Genomic DNA, 24,103 nt, shown 5'->3' with positions numbered 1-24,103 from the left:
CAATTCATCTTCATATGGAGATGGGAGTCACATTGTCACAACTAGCAAACTCAGACCGGTCAATAGTTTTTTATTGACTACCTCTAACACCATGTCCATTGTAGCATACACCTAAAACCAGTAGCATACACCTAAAAGCCACTTTTATCCTATTTGACTGGAAGAAAGAGCAATTCAGAATTAATTTTTATTTGCCAGACTCTCAGCTTGTCTGCAGTCAAGTCAAAAATTATATTTGAAATTTAGCTTTAAATTACAAAACAAGGCAAACTCAGATATAAGAACCTAATTCCCTAAGGAAATAATTTCCAATTCCCAATTTTCATATAATCACCTGAAGAATGTATTTCTCATTCTGGACGATCATTTATCATGGGATGTGGATTCCTGGCTCTTAGTAGCTTCAGTTCAATGCAACATGGCATATTTCTAGACTACCTACAGAGCTGGGCCAGGGGGTTATTGTTTTCCACTTATTCAGATAATTCCTACTGGATCATAGTCAAGGTCACTGGGTTTGGTACTCCACCTGGATCTATTCTTTCTCTTGTAGTGCTTCACATTGCATTAAGTTGTTGTGTGGCATATAGCTTTATTGATCCTTGTCACCCAATGACAGAATTGTGAACTTAAGTGTTTGGGTGAAAGTCAAGAAGCTAAAATAAAATTCAAATGATATAAAACTGAGTATTACATTAGGCACAAAATGACCTGGATAAGAGTCACAATGTGATGAAGATCAGCTGATTTATTTCAAAGAAGTCCTCAGCTCCTGCTTTGTGTCTTGCTAGCTTCAGGAAACTGGAAAGCTCAAAATCAAGTAATTCATTTAACTAAATAAAATTCTGTCATTTCAGAAACAGCCATGGGCACTTTGATAACCAGAAGAAGGGGTGAAGCTACATCACCCATGTCTGCTAATCTATTTAAATACTCAAATGAAAATTGATAAGTAAATACTGCATTGTGTTTGAAATTAACACAGGCTTTAAACTGTTTAAATGAATTTTCTCTTTGAAACTTCCACATATAAGATCTGTTTGCATGTCTTTAGATGATTAATCTAGTTAACTCTTTAGGATACTTAGCCAAACCAATACGATTAGTGAAAATTAAGTTCAGCTCAAAGAAGATGAGATTTGCACTTCCCATGAAAAATCAAGTTATTTTACAGTCACTGCACTGCCAGGCAATGACAGTGGTTACATGGAATGCAACTGTATAATGATTTGAAATGTATAACATATACTTTTTTTAGAACAGGTGTGAATAAGCACGGACATCTAAAAAAATAGAGAGAGATGGTAATCATAATGCAATAGCATCTAGTCATATTCTATATGCATTGTCAAAGGCATCTATGGAAATTTTCAGTCATCCAGGTCATGGTTGTCCCAAAGATACTTTTTCAAAAGGCAAAACCTTTTGCATGTTATCCAAAAAGCTTTGGTTCTGATTGACAATTCCAACTTCAGTCAGAACTGAAGAAGCTTCTTGGATTAGAAGTAAAGTGTTTTCAAGGAAAAACAAAGTCCAGTTTACTTTTGAAAAAGCACCTTTGAGATTGTCAAAGGTGCAAACACTAAACTGAAATGTGGCAGATGAAGAGCATAACTGCAAATGAGACTAAATAATCCTGAAAATATAATGTTACTTCTTTATTAGATTGAGCAATAATTTTATGAACAAAACTATATATTATAGTTGTATATCCAGGTAAAGCATTCTTGTTTGACAGGATTGATAGCTTCCAATCAAAACTGCTTAAATGCAGTGGCTGAAAACTATGCAAGAAGGTCTGGTTTTTTTTATATACATTTTCTTTTTTTAAGAAAATCCTTAATAGTATTATTATACTATTGTTTGTATCTGTGATTTACAAACATGTCTATGGGGCTGGAATCCTAAGAACTATTCATGTTACTGTGGAGGTTTAATAAATTAGCAGGAGAAAATGGATACTTATAGTGTCTAAGTATAGGAGTAGAGATAATTCAAATCTCTACTTATACAGAATTTCTTTTGAAAAAACACAATTCATATTTTGATCACAAGAACTTACTGATTCAACATTAATTCATTATATTTTATTATAACATTTACAGGCTCCAATGCAAATTACACATAGCATTTGTGTGTCCAAAAGCTTTAAATATTGCCTCAAGCATAGCAGGATTAAACTAAATACTAGGGTGGAAATCCACATGAAATGGTCTAGTGGCCATATATTTGTAGACTGCAAAATTCAACAGTAAGCCTTAGTTGGTTAAAAAAAAAGGAGCAAACATTCCCATTTATTTCTCAGAGCTGTATTAAGAAAGAAGAGAATGCTTTATTAAAATGCTATAGAGGGCTCTTAAGTCTATAATAATGAAAGAAAAAAAGTTTCTAAAAGAGCAGATTATCAAAGCAGTACGTCAGTGGTTCCCAAACTTGGCAACTTTAAGACTTGTGGACTTCAACTCCCAGAATTCTCCAGCCAGAGCTGGGAACCAATGCAGTACGTGATGTGAATAAAAAAGGCCAGCCTTTTTATTTTTCTTTGACCTAACCACTTTTCAGATTTAGAAGCTCAATGGGTAACTCTATGAGGAGGAGGATTCATGTCGCGACGTTACAACGTGCTGTCTTGATACTCTGAGACCACCATTGACACTTTTGCTGCTGGGGAGGGGGGGGGGGCTCATAAGCTGACCCGTAGAGATGGTGATTAGGAAGACAAAGCCTTGCTGGTCTCAGGGATATTGCAAAATCCCTGATAGACCCAAGGGAAGTGCTTCAAGCCCACGATGAATAGACATCCCCTAGGCTAATGAAGTTGGGACGCTCCGTAAGGAAGGAAGTGAAAAGACAAAATGAGTCCATCTGGTGAAGTATTTTTTCTATTTTGCTAAAGACTGCCCAAATAAATGTTTCCTTAAAGCCAAATTGATCCTTAAACAAAAGAACTGAGCAGCGAAAATAATCCTAATGGGATCGCTGTGGAAAGTTTTTTTTCCTTTGTCATTGTAACTATTTTTTGTGGATTGAAATGCTCATCACATTCTCCATTTCTCCTCTTAAAGTGAACAGATTGATTTTTTTCTTCTGCTTCTTGTTGCTTTATTTTTGGACTTCTGGATTAAAAGCTTCCTTTTTATTTTAACAATTCTTTCTACTACTTGTTATTAAATCACACTAAAAGCAATATAAAGAACTTTGTTTCCTACAGTAGGTGAAAATTAACTGCCACTCGGAGTTAACGTATCTCTTTCTTTATTTGACTTCACTAACTTTGCAGCTGAAGGGTTTGCAACTTGTTTACAGAAACTGATAAAAACCAAGGGCAGGGACTGTTTTCATAGGTGCTTCTGAGAATTATTTTGGCAGAGAAAGAAAGAAAGAAAGAAAGAAAGAAAGAAAGAAAGAGAGAAAGAAAGAAAGAAAGAAGGAAGGAAGGAAGGAAGGAAAGAAAGAGGGGAACAGAACACTTCCCCTTTGAAGAGCATTAAAGAACTTGTTTTTAAGTCAACTTCAAATAAAAGCTAAGAGAGACCTGGAAGACTAGACTGGCAGTCATTATTAGTTTTTTTTCTTTTTCTTTCTCTCTTCTGTTTTGGAAACATGGGTCAATACTTAGTTAAGGAAACCTTAAAATTCCAAAATAACTTAGCTGGAATTCAAAACCTGTTGGAAGGATATGGGAGAATTGAGAAAAGGCTGGAAAGACTAGTCTTCTTCACAGCAAAAGATGATCGGGTTGGAGCCCCCAAAATGAAAGGGGATAATGAAGATATAGAAGATAAAGATAAGACAATAAATGAATTTATTAATGGAGCAAATGTGGGTGAAAATGGAAAGGGAAGGTGGAAAAGGGAATTCTATGAATTGGAGCTCTACCCCAGATTCCAGGACACAGAAGAGAAAAAAATATTAATGATGATAGACATAAGAAGAGAAATTTTTCCAGAAGCAAGACTGACAAACAAAGACAAGTTAGCTTTAGTAGCAACTGGTGGGCAAGGAGATTATCTGAGAGACCCTTCAAGCAACAAAATGCAGAGAGAAGTCGATAAAAACCTTATAAAGGAGACAAAAAGAAGACTGACTCTACAACTGGCAAGAGAGATAAGACTATTTTGTTACTGGAAAGATACAGGTTGACAATGAAAGTTGGTAATAAAAAAGTAGTTTTTTATTATTATTATTGGTGATTAATAAGTAGGAATTTTGTAACTTCTAGATTGTTTTAGATTGTTATTAGATGTGTACTCACTAATGATTAATTAACTATAAATAATAATAATCTATTGTGATTGTGCACATGTGCGAACCACGAATGGCTGCTATTCCTTCCCCGCTCCGACTAGGTGGACGGAAAAACATCGGAAACATCACCGAGCCTAGCCAGAACAGATGCGGGAGGGAATCCTAAAGGTAGAGGGTGATTCGGGGGTCATGAATGGGTGGCTGTCGGAGGGTTGTGGCTCTCTGAATGGCTCCCAGGCTGTACGATCGCCCCTGGTAGTCCTCCGACTTTCTAACGATAGAGGAAATGGCGGCATGCTGACGGCGCTGCTCCCCGGCGGTTTTCAATGCGCCCAGCGTCTTTTGACTTTACTGCAGAGCTCACGACCGGGAGAAGCCCCGAATTCGGACTTTTGGTGGACAGTGGTGCTGGAGAGGGGGTGGCTGATTTTGGGTGGCACTGAGGGGACCTGGCAGCTGGCTTTGTTTGTTTCGCCCGCTGCCGCTGCGTTCCTCCCGGAGGCCCCCCCCCCCATCGCTTTATCAGCTGGCGACGATCTGGACGCATCCCAGCCTTTTCCTGGCCTTCTCCAAGCTTTTGGTTTTGTTACCTACAATTGAGAGGAGCCTGAAGGAGCCCCTGGATTTCCTACAAATTACTTGGGCCTGATAGTGTTAACGAGGCCGGTGACTTACATCTTGATTCACTGGGTGAGAGACCAAATAGTCCTTTTATGGATTGAATCGAACTGGGAGTTAAAGTGGGAATTGTCGTGTCAGGGAGAGGGCAGCTACCTTGGATACCATCAGAGGGGATTGTTTAGCAGGCCCTGGCACCGCTGTTATGCCCCCCCCCAGGCGCCCACCCCTCCCTTATATTATTCTAACGACTATGGAGATTACTCCCTTTATTTTGTCATCTTTACCATCTGACTCTCCCCTGGTGCTCTCTTGCTGGATACCTGGCATTCCCCTATTGAGGTACTCCATCACCTGGCCTCCAACTGTGGACTTTGGACCTTTCAGCCTGCTGGTACAGCTGCTTTTGACATCCACTTCTATTACCATTATTTTCCATCATTGCCTTGGGGGCTCTATCCGGAACACAACTTATGGAAAAAGCCACCTGTTTGCTCCCAACTATCTTGGACTTTTCTGGCCTTTAAGAGGAGGACTCAACTTATTCCCCCATAAACCCCGTCCGGGCTATAGCTGGACTTCAGCCATCCTGAACGCTAAGAACTATTCAGCCTTGGCAGACTTCGCACCTTAATTTTTAATTTTTAGTGCAATTTTCCTTTCTATTCTTTTTCTTCTCTTGTCTTCTTTCTTCCTTTGTTTGGGATATGTTTGGAAGATGCGTGTGATTGTGTGAATGTGCCCACTTTTATTGCCCTATTTTGCTGTATTTTATGTTTTTTAACAATCACGTGGGGATTGGTTGAGTGAACGAATGAGTGTGTCTGATTCGGAGGGCCTGGCAGGGAATGCGGGAGCTATAGGTGTGGTTGGGGGGACCACAGACACAGGAGTGGGTCGGAGCATCACGGTTGTAATGGGGAGGGGCAGATATGGCGGGGACTTTAGGGCTGGCCATTACCGGGGAAGGAGGGCTCGCTACGTTATAGAGATCCCTCCTTCCGGCCCTATGAGTCCCACTCCGAGTCCAGATGGCGCGAGTAATAAGGACCCTGGTCTCCGGCTGTTGTCGCTAAATGCCAGGTCTGTAGTTCACAAAGCTCCCCTCGTCCGGGACTTAATTTTAGACGAGGTGGCAGACCTGGCGTGTATTACTGAAACCTGGCTGGGCCCGGAGGGAGGAGTCCCCCTCGTAGAGATGTGCCCAGAAGGATTTCAGGTGCTTCATCAGCTGAGACCTCAGGGAAGGGGTGGGGGTGTGGCTATTGTTATTCGGGAGTCTTTAGTACCTCATAGGATCCCTGCTCCGGAGCTTGTCGGGTGTGAGTCCCTGCTGGTGAAGTTGGACCTCAAGGGTCAAGTGGGCCTGCTGTTAATGTACCTGCCTCCCAACTGCATTGCAGCAGCCCTCCCCTCGCTCCTCGAGTCGGTAGCCGAGCTAGCAATTGAGTTCCCCAGGCTTATGGTCCTGGGGGATTTCAATTTGCCTACGCTCGGTGAACACTCTGATGGGGCGCAGGAGTTCATGGCTTCCATGACAGCCATGGGCTTGACCGAGGTAATTCGGGGTCCAACCCACTCAGCGGGTCACACGCTCGACCTCGTATTCCTCTCGGAGCAGTGGACTTGCGATCTTGGTCTGAGGGGTAATGAGATCATACCCCTGTCGTGGTCAGACCACTGCCTACTGAGGCTTGACTTCCGGAGACCAAACCCCCACTGTAGGGAGGAGGAACCGACCAAGTGGTTCCGCCCCAGGCGACTTATGGACCCTTTGAGGTTCCAGACGGAGCTTGGGGTTATTCCTGATACTCTCGCCCACAGTCCGGTAGAGACTCTGGTTGCTGCCTGGCACTCGGCAGCATCGGAGTCCCTGGACCGGATTGCGCCACTACGGCCACTCTGAGGTGGTGGATCCCAGAGGCCTCCTTGGTTTACCGAGGAGCTCCGGGAGAGGAAACGCTGAAGGAGACGTCTAGAGCACCTGTGGAGGTCCGATAAATCCGAATCGAACCGAGCACTTTTAACAACTTGCACCAAGGAATACATCAGGGCACTTAGGGCAACAAAAAGATCATATATTGCCACCTTGGTTGCGTCCGCCGAGTCCCGTCCAGCCACCCTGTTTAGGATAACCCGTTCCCTCTTAAATAAGAGGGATACGGGGGACCCCTTGCAGGGTAGGGCTGAAGACTATGCCCAGTTCTTGGCAGACAAAGTTGCTCAGTTTCGGTTGGATTTGGACTCCACTTTTGCAGATCCAGCCGAGACACGAGTGGACGATTTGGTAGACCATCGCTGGGTTGAGTTTCAAGATGTTACCCCCGGGGACGTGGACAAGGCCATGAGGGCTGTGAGTGCCTCCACCTGTGTACTGGACCCGTGTCCCTCCTGGCTGGTTGCTAACAGCAGGGAGGTGACACGGGGCTGGATCCAAGCGGTTATTACCGCCTCGCTTCGGGAGGGGCACTTCCCCGCCGCACTTAAAACGGCGGTGGTGAGACCCCTCCTGAAGAAACCATCTTTGGATCCAGCCGTACTTAACAATTACCGTCCAGTCTCCAACCTCCCCTTTATTGGGAAGGTTGTTGAGAAGGTGGTGGCCTACCAGCTTCAGCGGTCCTTGGAGGAAGCCGATTACCTTGACCCCTTCCAGTCCGGCTTCAGACCTGGTTACAGCACAGAAACTGCTTTGGTCGCATTGACCGATGATCTCTGGAGAGCCAGGGATGGAGGCCACGCCTCCATCTTGGTTCTCCTTGACCTCTCGGCGGCTTTCGATACCATCGACCATGGTATCCTTCTGCGACGACTGCGGGAGGTGGGGGTGGGAGGCACTGTTTTGCAGTGGTTCTCCTCCTACCTCTCGGACAGGTCGCAGTCGGTGTTGGTTGGGGGACAGAGATCGACCACGAGGTCCCTAACATATGGGGTGCCACAGGGGTCGGTCCTGTCCCCCGTACTATTTAACATCTACATGAAACCGCTGGGCGAGATCATTCGGAGGCACGGGATAAGATACCATCAATATGCGGACGATATGCAGCTGTATCTGTCCGCCCCGTGCCAACTCAATGAAGCGGTGGACGTGATGAACCGGGGTCTTGAGGCCGTTAGGGACTGGATGAGGGCTAACAAACTTGTACTCAACCCGGAAAAGACCGAGTGGCTGTTGTGTTTTCCTCCCAATAATTTGGTTAGTGTTCCATCGCTCAGGCTGGGGGGCCAAATTTTACACCCCTCAGACAGGGTTCGCAACTTGGGAGTCCTCCTGGACCCACAGCTGACCTTTGATTACCACCTGTCGGCTGTGACCAGGGGGGGCATTTGCCCAGGTTCGCCTGGTGCGCCAGTTGTGACCCTACCTGAACCGGGAGGCTCTCACAACAGTCACTCGCGCCCTCGTGACCTCTAGGCTGGAATACTGCAATGTGCTCTACATGGGGCTGCCCTTGAAGAGCATCCGGCGGCTTCAGCTAGTCCAGAATGCGGCCGCGCGAGTGATTGTGGGTGCACCTCGGTTCGCCCACATAACACCTATCCTCCGCGAGCTGCGCTGGCTACCTGTTGACCTCCGTGTGCGCTTCAAGGTGCTTCTTACCACCCACAAAGCCCTTCATGGTAGTGGATCTGGGTACTTGAGAGACCGCCTCCTGCCAATTACCTCCTCGAGACCTATAAAATCTCACAGATTAGGCCTCCTCCGAGTGCCATCCGCCAGCCAGTGCCGGCTGGCCACTACGCGGAGGAGAGCCTTTTCAGTAGCAGCTCCGACCCTTTGGAATGATCTCCCCGTGGAGATTCGTACCCTCACCACCCTTCAGACCTTCCGCGCAGCCCTCAAGAGCTGGCTATCCCATCAGGCCTGGGGGTAAAGATTATAGTTCGCCCCCACCCGAATGCTGAATGAATGTTGTTTATTCTTTTAATTACGTGTTATGTTATATGTTATTGTATGTATCCCCTCCCATATAAGTTGTTAGCCGCCCTGAGTCCCCTCAGGGAAAAGGGCGGCCTATAAATAAACTTATTCTAATTCTAATTCTAATTCTAATTCTAATAATGAAATGATAATGGATACAGCCTATGATATATACATGTATTGACAATTTAGTAAAATAAATTTGGATATAAATTGTAAATTGTGACTTGGGAAAAAGACCTATAAATTATATTAACAAATCTTCATTTAGATCTTGTTATAAAGGTGTAAGGTTTTTTTGGTGGGGTGGGGGCCCTGATGAGAGGAGATGGGGCATAAATAGTAATGATTTTAGCCAATTATAATAACAAAAAGGAAATGTTAAAGGACATTGTTTAACAATATATACATGCTATGGTATTGGCTAAAGTAACTTGGATATAAATTTTAGTCAGTGAGTTGGAAAAAGGGGGGGGAAGCTTAGAAACTTTATTAAGTGACTCTTACTTAAAAGATGCTATAAAGGTGTATGTTATTGGAAGATTTTTTTTGTAATAGCTAATGAATGCCATTATGTGGATGTGTCTTTAAGTATGAATGATTTGAGGTAAAAGTATGTTTAAATAATTGTAGTCAAATGAGAATTGTGGTACATTGATAGTAAGATATACAAAGATTTTTGACTTAAAGTGTATAATCTAATATGAACTATAAGTAATGACTGTGGAAGAAACACACGAAGGTTATCTGTAACTAATCGACATGCTTTGTACAAGATGTAATGAAGTATGATTCTTTTTTGTGTGTGTATTTGTTCAATTAAAATAAAAAAATTCAAAAAAATGGGTAACTCTACACTCTCTCAATCGCATGCCTCACTCATAGTTCTTGTGAAGTATAAAATAAGTAAGAATGGTGGAGGCAGAGGTGGTATTCAGCAGGTTCTGACCAGTTCTGACCAGTTCTGGAAATTTTGAGTAGTTCAGAGAACTGTTAAATACTACCTCTGACCAGCCCTGCCCTCATCTATTCTCTGCCTCCTGAGTCTCAGCTGATTGGGAGGAAATGGGAATTTTACAGTAACCTTCACCTGGAGTGGGGAGGGAATAGAGATTTTACAGTATCCATCCTCTGCCATGCCCACCAAGCCACACCCACCAAGCCATGACATGCCCACGAAGCCACATAATTTTTTGAATCCCTCTACTGGATGGAAGCTGTGACAAAAAAGGTCATAAATCAAGCATGACTCATTTAACATCTACCTTGCTTAGCTACATAAATTCTGATCCCAATTATGGTCATAAGTAAAGAATTACTTGTGCTACTGGAAGCATTCTATTGCCTTAATTTAAAAAGAAAAGCTTTTTTGTGCCTTTTGACACATACATATATGTTCTTTTCAAAAATTTATATTTTCTGGAAATGTATGCTCTTTCTCTTGAGCTCCATATGAACATAATCTTTTATTGAAGTAAGAATGGATTAGTAGCGATGTAAAAACACATAGTGATATTAATGGTGATATATTCATTTGGGGAAACGTGGTGGCTAAGTGGATAAGACACTGAGCTTTTTGATCAGAAAGGTCGGCAGTTCAGTGGTTTGAATCCCTAGTGTTGCATAATGGAGTGAGCTCCTGTTACTTGTCTCAGCTTCTGCCAACATAGCAGTTTGAAAGCACATAAAAATGCAAGTAGAAAAATAGGAACAACCTTTGGTGGGAAGGTAACAGCTGTTTTTACGTCTAGTCATGCCAGCCACATGACCACGGAGATGTATTTGGACAGTGCTGGCTCTTTGGCTTTGAACCGGAAATGAGCAGAATCAGGAATCACTAAAACATATGAGTGAGGGGAACCTTTCCTTTTTACATACATATATACTGTATATACACAAAGTTAATACACATTGCAATCAACATTCTGTAAGCAAGATAATCACATGAAATACCAAGAATAGATACTCTACATTGTTTCCTTGCTTTTTATAATGTTAGTTTTACATGAGTCAAGAACCAATTAAACCTCAAGGGTATATTGCCTTTCTCAGACTTTTATCAGCAGCCATCTAATTAAAAAAGATGATGCTCTTGGCTTCCACTAATAAATCAAAAGGTAAATCTTATTTAAAATATGTTTTTCCGCTCAATAATGTTCTTTATGACTTTGGGCCACACAATACTTTATAATTTCATTTTTAAAACTAATTCCAAAGGTTGATCAGCATTCATCTATTTTCCCTGTAGTCCTGCAAGCGTAGTTAGTTGTCTTCAAAACATTTAAGTTTGTTTCTTATGACTACCTGCCAAATCTAGATTGGCAATACTTCAGGAAATGAATTTGGAAAACATGAGTGGATGACATTGCCATACATAGTGCAATTGAATTTGGATTTGTGGCAGAGGAGGAGATCAATAGTGAGCAGCCAACTCCAGAGCCTGCTTCAGAAGTGCTGACAGATGTCAAGCATCCTGCACCAGCAGCACCAGACAGATTATTATCCAAGCAGACAAAGAAAGTAGAACACAACAGCAAACAAGCTGTTCTCACAGGTTTTTTAAATGAAGGTGTGGAATTACCACCCCTCTCAATGCAAGAGCTTGAATGGCTGTAAAGAGAAAAAAGCAAAGGTAGTTTGGGAGTGTTCTCTGTTTCTATTGACTCCCTGAAACCATTAAGATATTCTACCTCTGGCCACTGAGTTTCATGACCACTGATTTTCATAACCATTTCTAAGAGAGTAAACTCTCTCACTGTTTCAAAAGGTCATCCGTTTCACTTCTCTTGTCAAGCTGTAGTGACAGAAGAAGCAGAAAGAGAAAAGTCAGGCTATCCCGTCAGGCCTGGGGATAAGACCCTAATCTCGCCCCACCCGAATGCTGAATGAATGTTGTGTTTTATTGTTTTATTTTATTATATTTCACATTTTCTTTTTGTGTTTTGTCTTGCACTCCCTTCCTACAAATTGTAAGCCGCCCTGAGTCCCCTCAGGGAAAAGGGCGGCCTATAAATGTCAAATAAATGAAATGAAATGAAATAAATGAAAGGAGGAGGAGGAGGAAGAAGAGGAAGAAGAGGAAGAAGAAGAGGAAGAAGAAGAAGAAGAAGAAGAAGAAGAAGAAGAAGAAGAAGAAGAAGAAGAAGAAGAAGAAGAAGAACAACAACAACAACAACAACAACAACAACAACAACAACAACACTTAAATGCCAGTTCTCCAATCCTACCATAAGGTCACACTGTAGAATGAAAGAATTATTTCTTTTCCTCATGGGAGAAGAAGTATGCAAGAGAAAGGAAAGAAACATGACTCCTTCAGTCTAATAGTCTGATCCCAAGATTGTTCATCTTGTAGGATCAGACAATTGGCACCAAAAAGACCTACTTCCCTCTCAGCCCAATGGAAGGTTAATAGGAATTCAACAATCAGGAATTTTAAACTGGTTTTCCAGAAATGTTGCTAAGCCTAAAGCATAAACTGAGATCCAGATGGAGTTAATGGCTGATTTTCCAACTGGAAATAGGAGAAAAGTCACTTCAGGCTACAAAATGGAAAACCCCTCTGTCTATATGGATGCTGATGAAAGGAGGCAAGGAGAAGAATAAAAAGACATAAGTAAAAGATTGGAAAAGTGAACACAATATTCTACATCAGAAGTATTTGTTGCAGGTCCCACTTGTTTTTCTTTGGCATCACTGATGCTTTTCTTATTGTTTAATCTAATCCCATTATCAATGCTATGGTTTCTTTTGTGATTCCTATAAACGTTATGCCTCCCCTCTTTTTTTTAAAAAAAAGCCATGATATTTCATGTCTTCCATAATATTTTTAAAAAAAATTGGAATAATATAGATTCTTGATCTAAAAGTCATGTGGATAAAAGCCCTAGTTCAGACATTATTTTGCTTTGCTTGATGGTAAATGCTTTTATTTTTACCTTTTTTTGTTTTGTTTTATGTCAATCTACAGTGTGAAAAACATGTGCTGAAGGCCATCCTCATGTGTCAGTGTTCTGCAAGAAATAAAGTTCAAAAAACAAAGCAAAAAAATAGTTCATTAGCTTTCTCCCCCCCCCCCTTTCTTCTTTTTCCAAGAAGTTTTATTTGTATGAGATTCAGTATGTCAGAATAAATATGCTTTATTCTTCTTCCAAGATATCAGTTGATAATACTGTGATTCAGCAATTGAAATTAGAAAAAAAGTGTTGCTTGGGTAAAAAAAGGAAGTGAGAACTATTTCATAGCTCAGCAGCATCCCTTTATTTGATTATCCTCAGAAAGTAGACAAATACAAAATGCATTAATATTTCAATTGCTTCACTGCTGAGATATAGCAACTTTCTGCAAAGTCAAGTAAAGACTTTAAAGTAAAGAGCAAATGTTTTGACTGCTTTTCCCTAGAAAGTTAATCTTATTTTTTAAAGCAATCTGAGAATGGGAATCTGGGTGTTTTAAAATACTGTAGTGGAGAATAAATTACTGGTACAGAAACAGAGATGTTTCAAATTCACCCACATTTTCTTTCCTCCCTCCTTCACTCCCTCCTTCATTTTTACACTGATTAACATTGGAATACACAAGAAGTGACAAGATCTGGCCTCTCAGACATCCTTTTCAGTTACATATTCTAATCATTCACTGACTGCTGATGTGCTCTATTCACTCAAATATATACAGCATTCATTAACATACAGAAAGGCAGTCATCAGCTTTGTTCACATTCAGCACATCAAGTGTATCATTGACTCTGTTGACCCCTATGGAATCAAAGAGCAGTGTGCAATCAGATCATTAAACAGAATAATGCTAACTTACTCCTACCATAGAACTCGTTCAATTCAGTCAGTAAATCTAGCACAAATGGTTTGCCATCTTTCCTTACATAAGTCTTTGGAAAACACTGTAAATATGTACCAAGTTTCACTTGTAGATATGGCTAGTACAATGTCAAACTTGATTTCATTAAGGTCATATCACGGTTGTGTTTGCCTCCTGAAGCCTTATGTATCTCCCCCCTTCTGTGGCCCATTTTCTGTCTCCACAGCTTCCTGCAGCAGTCTGCCGGCCAAAAAACGAGTCACAGGGGACAGCAGAAGACACCACCACCACCAGTTTTCGGCCAGCAGAGACACCATGGGCCGTTCCTTTGATATTTCCATGTCAGCAATGCAGGCCAGATCTAAGCACCCCATGGACTGGATTCAGCCTGTGGGCCTTGAGAGTGACACCCCTTGATTAGGACTTTGAGGCACTTGCTTCCATTTGTCCCAATTTTATTTTATGCCTTTCTTAAAGTGGAAATATTTTATAGCCTTACTGTATTCTATAGTTCATAAAGCTAGATCATGTCTAGTGAGCCAGTTTGGTCTAGTTGTTAAGTCATCAGTCTAGAAGGATGGAGATTATGAATTCAAGCCACGTCTTATCTATGAAAGCCAGCTGGGAGACTTTAGGCCAATCACATTTTCACAGCCCAACCCACCTTACAGGCTGTTGTTGTGGAGAAAATACAGGTCATTGTTGTGGGAGGAGGAATGTGTGTTGAATGTGTTTGCTGCCTTGAGTTATTTCTAAAAATAATAATGGTGGATTACAAATAAATGAATACATGAATATCTTGATACTACATAATGCAGATCAACTTTCTTCCTCTCTCCAACTTGCTCAGAAATGTTGGCTTAATTACAACAAAATGACCTCACTTTTTTCTCATTGTGTGAAAGAATATGCTCATGCTAGTGTATGTAATTTTAGGAATTTTCAGGACCTGGTTACAATGGCAATGCAGCATATAATGTCATCAGCAGAGCAGTTTTAAAAAAAGTGTTTGGGAAATAGATGTTTAATAAAAACAAGCTAATTGGCAAACTAATGATCCATGCAGCCTCCCAGAGCTTTTGCATCAAGAGCAGGAGCATCTGTGTACTAATGGATAACATTAAGATTTTGAAAAGCATGTAGACAGCCAATGAGTTCATTGTTTAAAAATAAATTGCCAATAGTAGTAAGCACTTTCCTTCTAGGGTTTTCTTTATGCCAAATTCATGCCAGCAACTTACATTTTATAGTAATTTCTCTTAAATCTCTCACAAATATTGGGACTTAACATATTAAATATTTTCATGTTTTCCATACACAAAAATCAAAGGCCCTGAAGTTTAGCATGCTTTCTACAGCACAATCATATTTCCTTTTATTGATATATTAATGTTTCAAAAGTGTCCGCCAATAAAAGCACTTATTACCAATACTGTACCAATTGTATTTCATTTACTAAAATGTGATGAGATACAAGAACAAATTAAAATACCATGATAGTCATGCCTTTCACATTTCAAATTCAGATAGAGATAAATAATTAATACATTTAACATAAGAATGTGATAACTAAATATTTTTTATTTATTATTTATCCTCCAAATTAGTATACCACTGTAATCCTTAAAGAATTAGAGTTCAAATATTTTACAAGAATATACAACAATAGCAAGAAATCATTCCCAAAATCAACAAGGCAATATTATTACTAAATAAGCCATAGTTAAACAATTCAACTCAATTCAAAATGAAGCAATGGAAGATAATAACCATAGATCCATCAACTCAAATTACTTACCAGATGCCTTCTGGAAAACATCTGTCTGAGGTTGTTCAACAGTATCTGTGCCATTACAGAACAAATCCACCTCTTGGCCTTAGTTTCTCTCACCATCTGAAAGTAGGAACCATGAGCCGTTTTTCCTAGAATGAAGATACTGGATGAGTTGGTGCTAGCCGGAGAGGCCAGGGCTTCTAAGTGAGACAGAACCCATTATTAGATTAAAACTAGAACTTTGAATTGCATCTGGAAATGTACTGGAAGGCCATGGAACACCTTCAACACTGCTATATTACAATTATGATTATGAGCACCAGACATCGGCAGACTATAAACCAGAACTTATACTGCAGTAATTTGGTCAAGAGTGATGATGTCATTAGTTACTCTTGTGATCTACTTATCCAGACAAAACTTCAACTGAGCATTAATGTAATGACATCTGAGAATGGCTTTGGAATACAAGGCAAAGAGAACAGTCAAGTGAATGGCAGAAAAATGTCAACTGAACCACAGCAAGAATGTTGACAGCTGCTTTTTATCTCATTATTCCCTGGACTGTGCCTTTTCCCCCTATATTTCAAAGTTATTCCCACATAACATTACAGCTGTCCATTACCTTCATTTATCCATCCTTTATCCAACATGAATTCAAGAAGATCTACAAGTTGGAGATTTTACCCCAAAGAGACAACATTGAAGAACCACAATGAACAAAGAACAACTAATCTTGTTTGTATTCTACGTTGTTCTTTTTATCATTCCCAGACCTGAATCTTCTAAATATATCAAGCTTTGATAGAAACTCTAGCTCAGAACAAGATGGCATAAATAATTGAGCATCAACTGCATAATGATAACACAACACTCTGAGCCAACAAATGACCTCCTGAATGGTTTCATATAATTATTAAAGAGAAGGAAAGAAAGAAGTGAGTTTTGTGCATTCTACACTGCTGTGATCATAAAGCTTTTATTCTTTCACAAACACTGACTAATGACAGCTAAAGAAAGCATGTAACCAATTTAATTGAGTAGCTCCAATCCTCAAGTCTCACAGACCTGAAGCCTACTAAAATTAATGGTATGAAATTAATTATACAAAGACATCTAATAGGATCAGGAAAGACATGTATGCCCCTCTAGAACCTGTCAACTTTGTTATCTGCAAAATTTATTGTTCCCCTTTCATATCCATATAATCTACTTCTAGGATACTCTGCAGATAACTTCTTATCACTTCCTCAATAAACCTTCCCAAAAAGGGAGACTGGAAATATAACAATTATAGTTGCTAAGTATAGGAAGACCCAAGGAAGGTCTTTTAAATATTGATAATGGGTCCAGGTCACAGATATGGCTGGCAAGAGATTATATAATACCTATATTGAATGATAAGCACAGGTTAAAAAAGCTTGCCACAGTTCAAAGTAGTTCGATTGACTTTAAAAACCTTTGACATCTTGTTGTCTAACTACCTGTGAAACTGCCTTTTCAGCCCTAAACGTACCTAAATGTACTAGAAGGAATGGCCCTTTGCAGAAAGAAAAAGTTAACAAATAATGGATACAAATAAAACTAAATTTATAAAGTTTATAATTTTATATTTTTATGATGTAAAAATAATGATATCTATATAAATAATAATACAATTCAATGTTGAAACAAATTGATATCTGACTAAAAGGAATCATACATTTACATGACTGAATGTTGATTCATTTTATCAATCTGAAATATATTTGACATATGATATATAATCATCTTTCAAGATTGATGTCTTTAGCAACAGTCCAAGCCATCTTGAGTAAGGTTCAGCAGCATATTAATATGTACAAGTTCCTGCCATCATCATCCACCCAATAAGAAACTACCAAGGGAATAACCTGCAGTGACTTCAGAACCCTCTCCAAGGATTCTGAAAATTTAATCAGAGACTAGAACATTCCATTCAAAAGCTATGCATCTTTCTCCTGCTTATTATAATCATGGCATTTTCTTATTTAAGGCACTTCAGAAGAAGCATATTAGTTTTTGCAAATACAGGGTACCATTACAGAAGGATTCTGGATCAATTGAAAAGCTGTCCCAGATATCTATGATCCTACAATGTTAACAAGGTTTATTTCTGGCCTACCTGCCGTGAATTTAAACTCTATCAAAGGTAATATTTCTTTTAGCAATATTTTGAAATGCAGAGCTTGTAGGGATTCAGGCAACTATTATTTTCTCTGGACACACAGACCTCTCACAAAAGTTCAGTTCCAGTATCTCAAGGGATTTTCTGTCTTAATGCCAGATGCTTTGATTCTGCAGAGAGAAGAGGAATACAAAATCCTCATTGGTTTCCTGATGCCTGCTTTGTTTGCTCTACTATGTGCCTGAGAAAAGGAGTCGAAAATGCTCAGATCACACCTGATTGCTTCTTCAGTCCAACTCAGCATCAAGCAGCCATGGTCAGATTTACTGGGGAAAACACCTGGCTGACAATCTGCTGACATATTGCATTCTAGGTCTAAAACCTTTGGTAGTTTTTTTTTTAAAAAAATAGAAACCGAAATAATGATGTCTTTGTAGTCAAGTCAATTCCTTATAGCAACTATTCAGATTTTTTCTCTTTTTTTGCAAATCACCAAACACAGGAGACACATAATATGAAACAGAAAAACAGAATTAGGAGGTTCTTTGGAGGTCTTCTAATTGAACCCCCTGCTCAAACAGGAAACCTTTTACCATTTCAGACAATCTCTTCTTAAAATTTACTAGTATTGGAGCATCCATAGCAATAGCACTTACTAATAGCACTTAGACTTATATACTGCTTCATAGTGCTTGTACAGCTCTCTGTAAGTGGTTTTACAGAGTCAGCATATTTCTTCCAACAATTTGGGTCCTCATTTTACCCACCTCAGAAGGATGGAAGGCTGAGCCAACCTTGAGCCAGTGAGATTTGAACTGCTGACTGCAGCTAGCAGTCAACTGAAGTAGCCTGCAGTACTTCACTCTAATCACTGCACCACCTCAGCTCTAATCCATAACTTCTGGAGGCAAGTCAATCCACTGATTAATTATTTTAACTGTCAGGAAATTTCTCGTTAGTTCTAGGTCGGTTCTCACCTTGATTAGTTTTCATCCATTGCTTCTTTTCTTGACTTCTGGTACTTTATAGAATAGGTTGACCCTTTCTTCTTTGTGGCAGCCCTTTAGCTATTGGAACACTGTTATCATATCATACCTAGACTTTCTTTTCAATTAACTAGACATACCCCATTCCTGCAAATGTTCTTCATGTGTTTTATATCCAGTCCCCTAATCATTTTTGCTGCTGTTCTCTGCACTTTTTCTAGAGTCTCAACATCTTCTTTATGCAATGGCAATCAAAATGTAATGCAATATTGCAAGTGTTGTCTTACCAAGGCATTATAAAGTGGTATTAAACTTCACCTGATTTTTATCTCTGTTAATTGGATTGTGTTGGGTTTTTTGGCAGCTTCAGGACACTGCTGGCTCATGTTCAAGTGATTGTCCACTAGGACTCCAAAATCTCTCTTGCTGTTACAACTATATAAGTGTGATATAAATGGTGCATTAGTATAAGAAAACTTTAAACTCTGCTCCTTTCTAAAGTAACCTTTTTAGGCACTCTGGAATTTGAGATAATTGATCTTGTGTTTGGTAACTCCTTTTTCACCTATTACCTAGAGACATTTAGAGTTTCCTTTTTCTTAAGAAATGTATGTTACATTAACAGGGTATTATTTCTCCCTTTTCTTTCAAGTGTGGAAAATGATATCTTGGGGGTATAGTACCAGGAGAAACAGCTGCTTGCAAGGATGTGAAATAGTTGAATGCCATTTTTGGCTCTTCCTTACTGATCAGATAAAAGGAGCACTGATTACCTTATGACATTCTCTGCCTATTTCCAGAAAAGAAAAAAAAATGTAATCCATTTCAAACTGCTTTTAAGAGATAAGGGTAAAAAAAAGTGGTTGCTTAGAAATAGCAACATTGTTTTCTGCCAACTGTTTAAATCACTGAAAGTAAATGTTCACTTTTGAGGAGCTGGACATTTTCTGTATCTATCTAAATCAACACAATTGTGTTTAAAATTCACTGAATATGGTGAACACTCTTAGTTTTAATTTTAAATACCTCTGTGAGAGCTTGAAAAGATACATGCATGTAGTAGAAATTCTAGATAAAGCATGAGACATTGATAGGTTACATTATATTGCAAAATGCAACAATACTTAGCTTCCAGGTTTCCTTTAGTTCATTAGCTATTAATTAGCCTTTTATTTTAATTTATAATTTCAACTATTTCAATAATGCTTGGGCAAGACATTTTTCTAGTAAATTGCATTTTAGTAACACTTAGTTCTTCCATTGAAGATTGCTGTTTCCCTTGAGTAAGACTTATTGGATTTCTTCCGATTAGGAATGTATGCATCTTTTCCTACATTCAGAGTCTTCTAATATCAATTTCTTCCCATTTATAATGGTATAATAAGGGTGATTTTTCACTCTCCTGCACCAGAAAAATCCATTAGGGACAGATATTCCTAATGTGGACCATGTTTTACCTGCCTCCTGTGTAGCCACTAATGATGAGGTGATTGTCAGAGCAAAAGAAAAAGCAATAAATTTTGTTCAGTACTACGTTCAAAATAAGTGCAAGTTTGGATCCTGACTTCTACAGAGTTAAGTATCAAATATATAATTTTCTTTTTTTTCATATTCAATCATCATGATCATCTTTATATCATATGTTTGAAGAAATATGCACATTCTGCTAAAACAAATCCTTTATGAGATTCAGAATAAAATGCCTACATTTGCATTGCATTTGTTTGATATAAATCACTCAGGACTGAATCCACTATTATTAAACACATCTTATAGCCTATCAATTTCAACAGAAAGTTTGAGTCGGTACTTAATTCTCCACCAATAAAATCAATGCAGTTTAAAACTACTTGTCTTTGACTGGATTATGACAATGACTAATTTTTTTCTCATTATTATTCTTTTCACTAAATTTTACTGAAAAGAAATGCTGCTACTTTGGCCAAACTATTAATTTTTTTACGAGATTTGGACAGCTACTTATCGTCTCACTTACTTATAGGCACAAAGAAAACTTACTTTGTTCATAGAAAGTTCAATCGAAGCACTACATTTTGAGCAACAGGTTTTCCTTTGGACCTTGTCAACTATATTTTACCCATTAAAATCACAAACTATATTATATATACACATGTTTCTCTGAAAATAATACCCAGTTTTATTTTGGGGGGAGGGGTCCATAAATAATCACTAGGGCTTATTTTTCCCCATGTACGCCCCCCCCCCCACTTCTTCTGCTTGTTCACAGCAGGCAGGAGGCTGCATGACACCCCAGGGCTTTCACTGTTAGGCAGGGGGTAGTTGAGCTGCCCCATATGCCACACACTGGCTTACCTCAGGATCCCCTCAACCAGGCCACTCATGCCCCAACACCTGCCTTGCCTCATGGCTACAGCACCAGCAGTCCTGTCCAGTAGGACTCCATGTAGTTGCTGGCCATCTTGCTCGTGGCCACAACAGAGCAGGAGGCTGAGCAACATGCTAGTGCCACAGCCACAAAGCAGTTGTAAGCCGGTGCATGGCATGTGGGACAAATCCAACCACATCTCACCCTGTGTCGGCAGCACCATGAATAATCAGATGGAATGGACAGGCAACCAGCTGGACAGGCGTTTAAGTAGGGCTCATTTTATACTAGGTGCATGTGCATGTCTTATTTTGGGAAAAACAGGGTATATAAGGCATAATATATATGTTTGATTTTCATGTTGTTAAAATGTATATTCATATATATTTGCTGCCAATATGAAATAACATATTTTGCTACAAAAGCAAGATAAATCTTGTTTTATTTCCTGACTAAATTTGCTTTCTGTTCCAACCTTTCTGTGCTAATTTTTACTCACCTACGTTGTCAAAGAAATAATAAATTTAATCTGATCATCAACTTTCTTTTTCTTAATATACTAACCACTTTTAAGTTAGCAGCTCCTTTATAGTTCCAATGCATTTAAGTAATCACCCCAAAAGTATACCCCCCAAGTTCTTCTACATAGGTTTGAAGCCCTGGTGTAAGAGATGTAAGCCTGAGGAAGGGGTCAAGTGCATCATCAGTTTGGAGTCTCTTCATGCCCACAAGGGATCTAATCCCATCCCACCTTGAATTCTGTTGACTCTTTATCTATTGGCAATTTGCCTTCACTGTTAATAGTTCAGATTCCTATTCATAACTAGAGAACACTATCCCTAAGGCCAACATTACCATGAAACATGATAATAAAGTCACCTCAAGAGACAAATTTGTGGTCCTTTGCACTAGCTTCCTCCTCCAGTTTCCTGTATTATGGTATACACTTGTGTTCTTCATTCTAACTACCTGTATCTCTAGGTTGTACTTCATGCCTCAGGTAAAGAAATATTACTTCATCATAAATTTCATCTACAGGCTAGTACACATCTCTATGTGGAATGAACTATGTCTTTTATGTCACAAGGCAAAATATTTTGTTCCTTTTGCACAGGTTACTTTCCATTTTTCTCATGATTTCTAACAACAATGTTTGCCAAAAGCAGGACTTTATATTTCATACGACACACAAACACTCCAGGAATGCTAGTCATGAGCACAGAAATATCGGTTGGGAATGATGACTAAACTTTTGAATTTCAGTATCAACATTGCTGATCAGTGCTGCAATAGCTGAGAGTTTTAATACATAATCTTATAGTTATTATGTTATTGGATGCCTCACTTTTTATTTTATTTTTCTTTCTTTTAAGCTTCAGATTTATGTGATCAGATTATCTCTGCAGCCTTGGATTGCTAGCTAATAGATACAAGCATTTTATTGATATTTTCCAAACCTTCTCCAGAATGTTTAATTTTCATGTAATAAACTCTTTCCTTCTTTCCTTCCTCTCTCCCTTCCTTCTTTTCTCTCCTTCCCTTCCTTTTCCCCATATAATTACATTTCTATACAGAGATTTATTACAGTTGCATAATTTATCTCTCCTGTTAAGTGTGACTATCAACTTTCTTAACTCCAGCTAAAAGAAATGCAAAAGAAATGCCATGTGGAGATAATTAGATCAGAAAAAAATGTATATGAATGTTTAAAATGAATGGTGAAGAAATTGTTACATAAATGGGTTCCTTCTAAAATAAAATAATATTTGAATGCCTCCTTTGAATTTGAAGCATAAACCTATAAATAAAAACAAACTGGCATCTGTGACTGCAAGAAATAAAAGATGTACAAAATGAGTCCATATCAAATAGCATGCATTCAGTTCAAATTATCTACATTGTACAAATGAAACTTGCACCAAACCTTGAAATTGCCATGATGTATTATTTCTTCTCACAGCAACACATTTAGCATGCATTTTTCCTTAATGCATACATCTTTATACAGTTTCTGAACTAGCTCCATGAATTACAAGCCCATTTCACCTTAAGAAAATTTATGATATGGCTATCAACAGTTTTCGTCAGAGCCACTGCCATTCTCTCTCTCTCTCTCCCTCTCTCCCTCCCTCCCTCCCTCCCTCCCTCTTTCTCTCTCTCTGTACACACACACAAACACACATATTGCTTTTTTATTAAGCAAATTGGTTTCTCTAGTTGTCTTCTATTTGATGTCCCTACTTCCTGGACTTCTGCTTATATCATCCACTTCAACTAAGCAGTGCATATATTGTGGAAACTACAGAGATGTAGATGAGCTGCTAGTTTTCCAAAGTTCCTCTTGATTCAACAGGATACTCTGAATTGTTTCTTCCTTCTTCAGTTTTCTGCCAAATCATCAAAGCACAACAGAAGATCACCACGAGTGTCAGAATTTCCAGGGCTCTCCAAGGAAGGCTGTAACATAGCTTCCCAGTTCTGTAGATAGTTACTTATTGTTAGTATGGCCAGAGTGACAGCTCTGAAGCCTCTGATATTTCTCTCTTGCCTAGAGCAAATCCTGCTTTGCGAGCTGCAGATAACAAAGGACAAGACAAACCAAGCTGCAGTAGAGTTCCACATGAAAAGAAATATTTGCATTTTCCCAAAGCTATAGTGGCAGTGGGAGGAAGGGATGATACATTATTTCATTATTTACTCATCCACTGAAATCTGAACTAAAAAATATTCCTTGGTCCACACAGCAAGGAGTTAGTAGATGATAAAACAGATAAATAAATAAAAATCTGTAAAGAAGGCAAAGGTAATGAAATGATAAAATTGTGGTATCTCCTAAACAGATGTGACTTGTTTTGCTTTGGGGTATTTGGTTATTTAAGACACATTAATGGTATTCTGGTTGTGTGTGGTTAAGATGAATATTTTACTTATATTGGGAAAATTGCATATAAAATAAATTCACAGTTTTTAAAAATAGAACAGACTTGTGAAAATAAGCATATTCTAGCAAATACACACACACTCAAAATTAAAATAATGGGATGATGGATTTAGAATGCTTTACATTTTTGAAATAAATATGCATCTTAAATAAAGTTGTTCTTTAGAAAAAGTGCATTTTACATAAACTAAGAAATGAGAATGGAGACAATTATCCTGTTTGGAAAATATAATATTAAAATACTATAAAAATAACACAAAATTCAATTGGAGAGAGAAACACATAAACATATACACATGTACA

This window comes from Thamnophis elegans, chromosome 10 (genome assembly GCF_009769535.1).
Source record: "Thamnophis elegans isolate rThaEle1 chromosome 10, rThaEle1.pri, whole genome shotgun sequence".
NCBI lineage: Eukaryota > Metazoa > Chordata > Lepidosauria > Squamata > Colubridae > Thamnophis > Thamnophis elegans.
The sequence above is the reverse complement of the archived record's forward strand: the minus strand, read 5'-3'. Positions refer to the sequence as shown.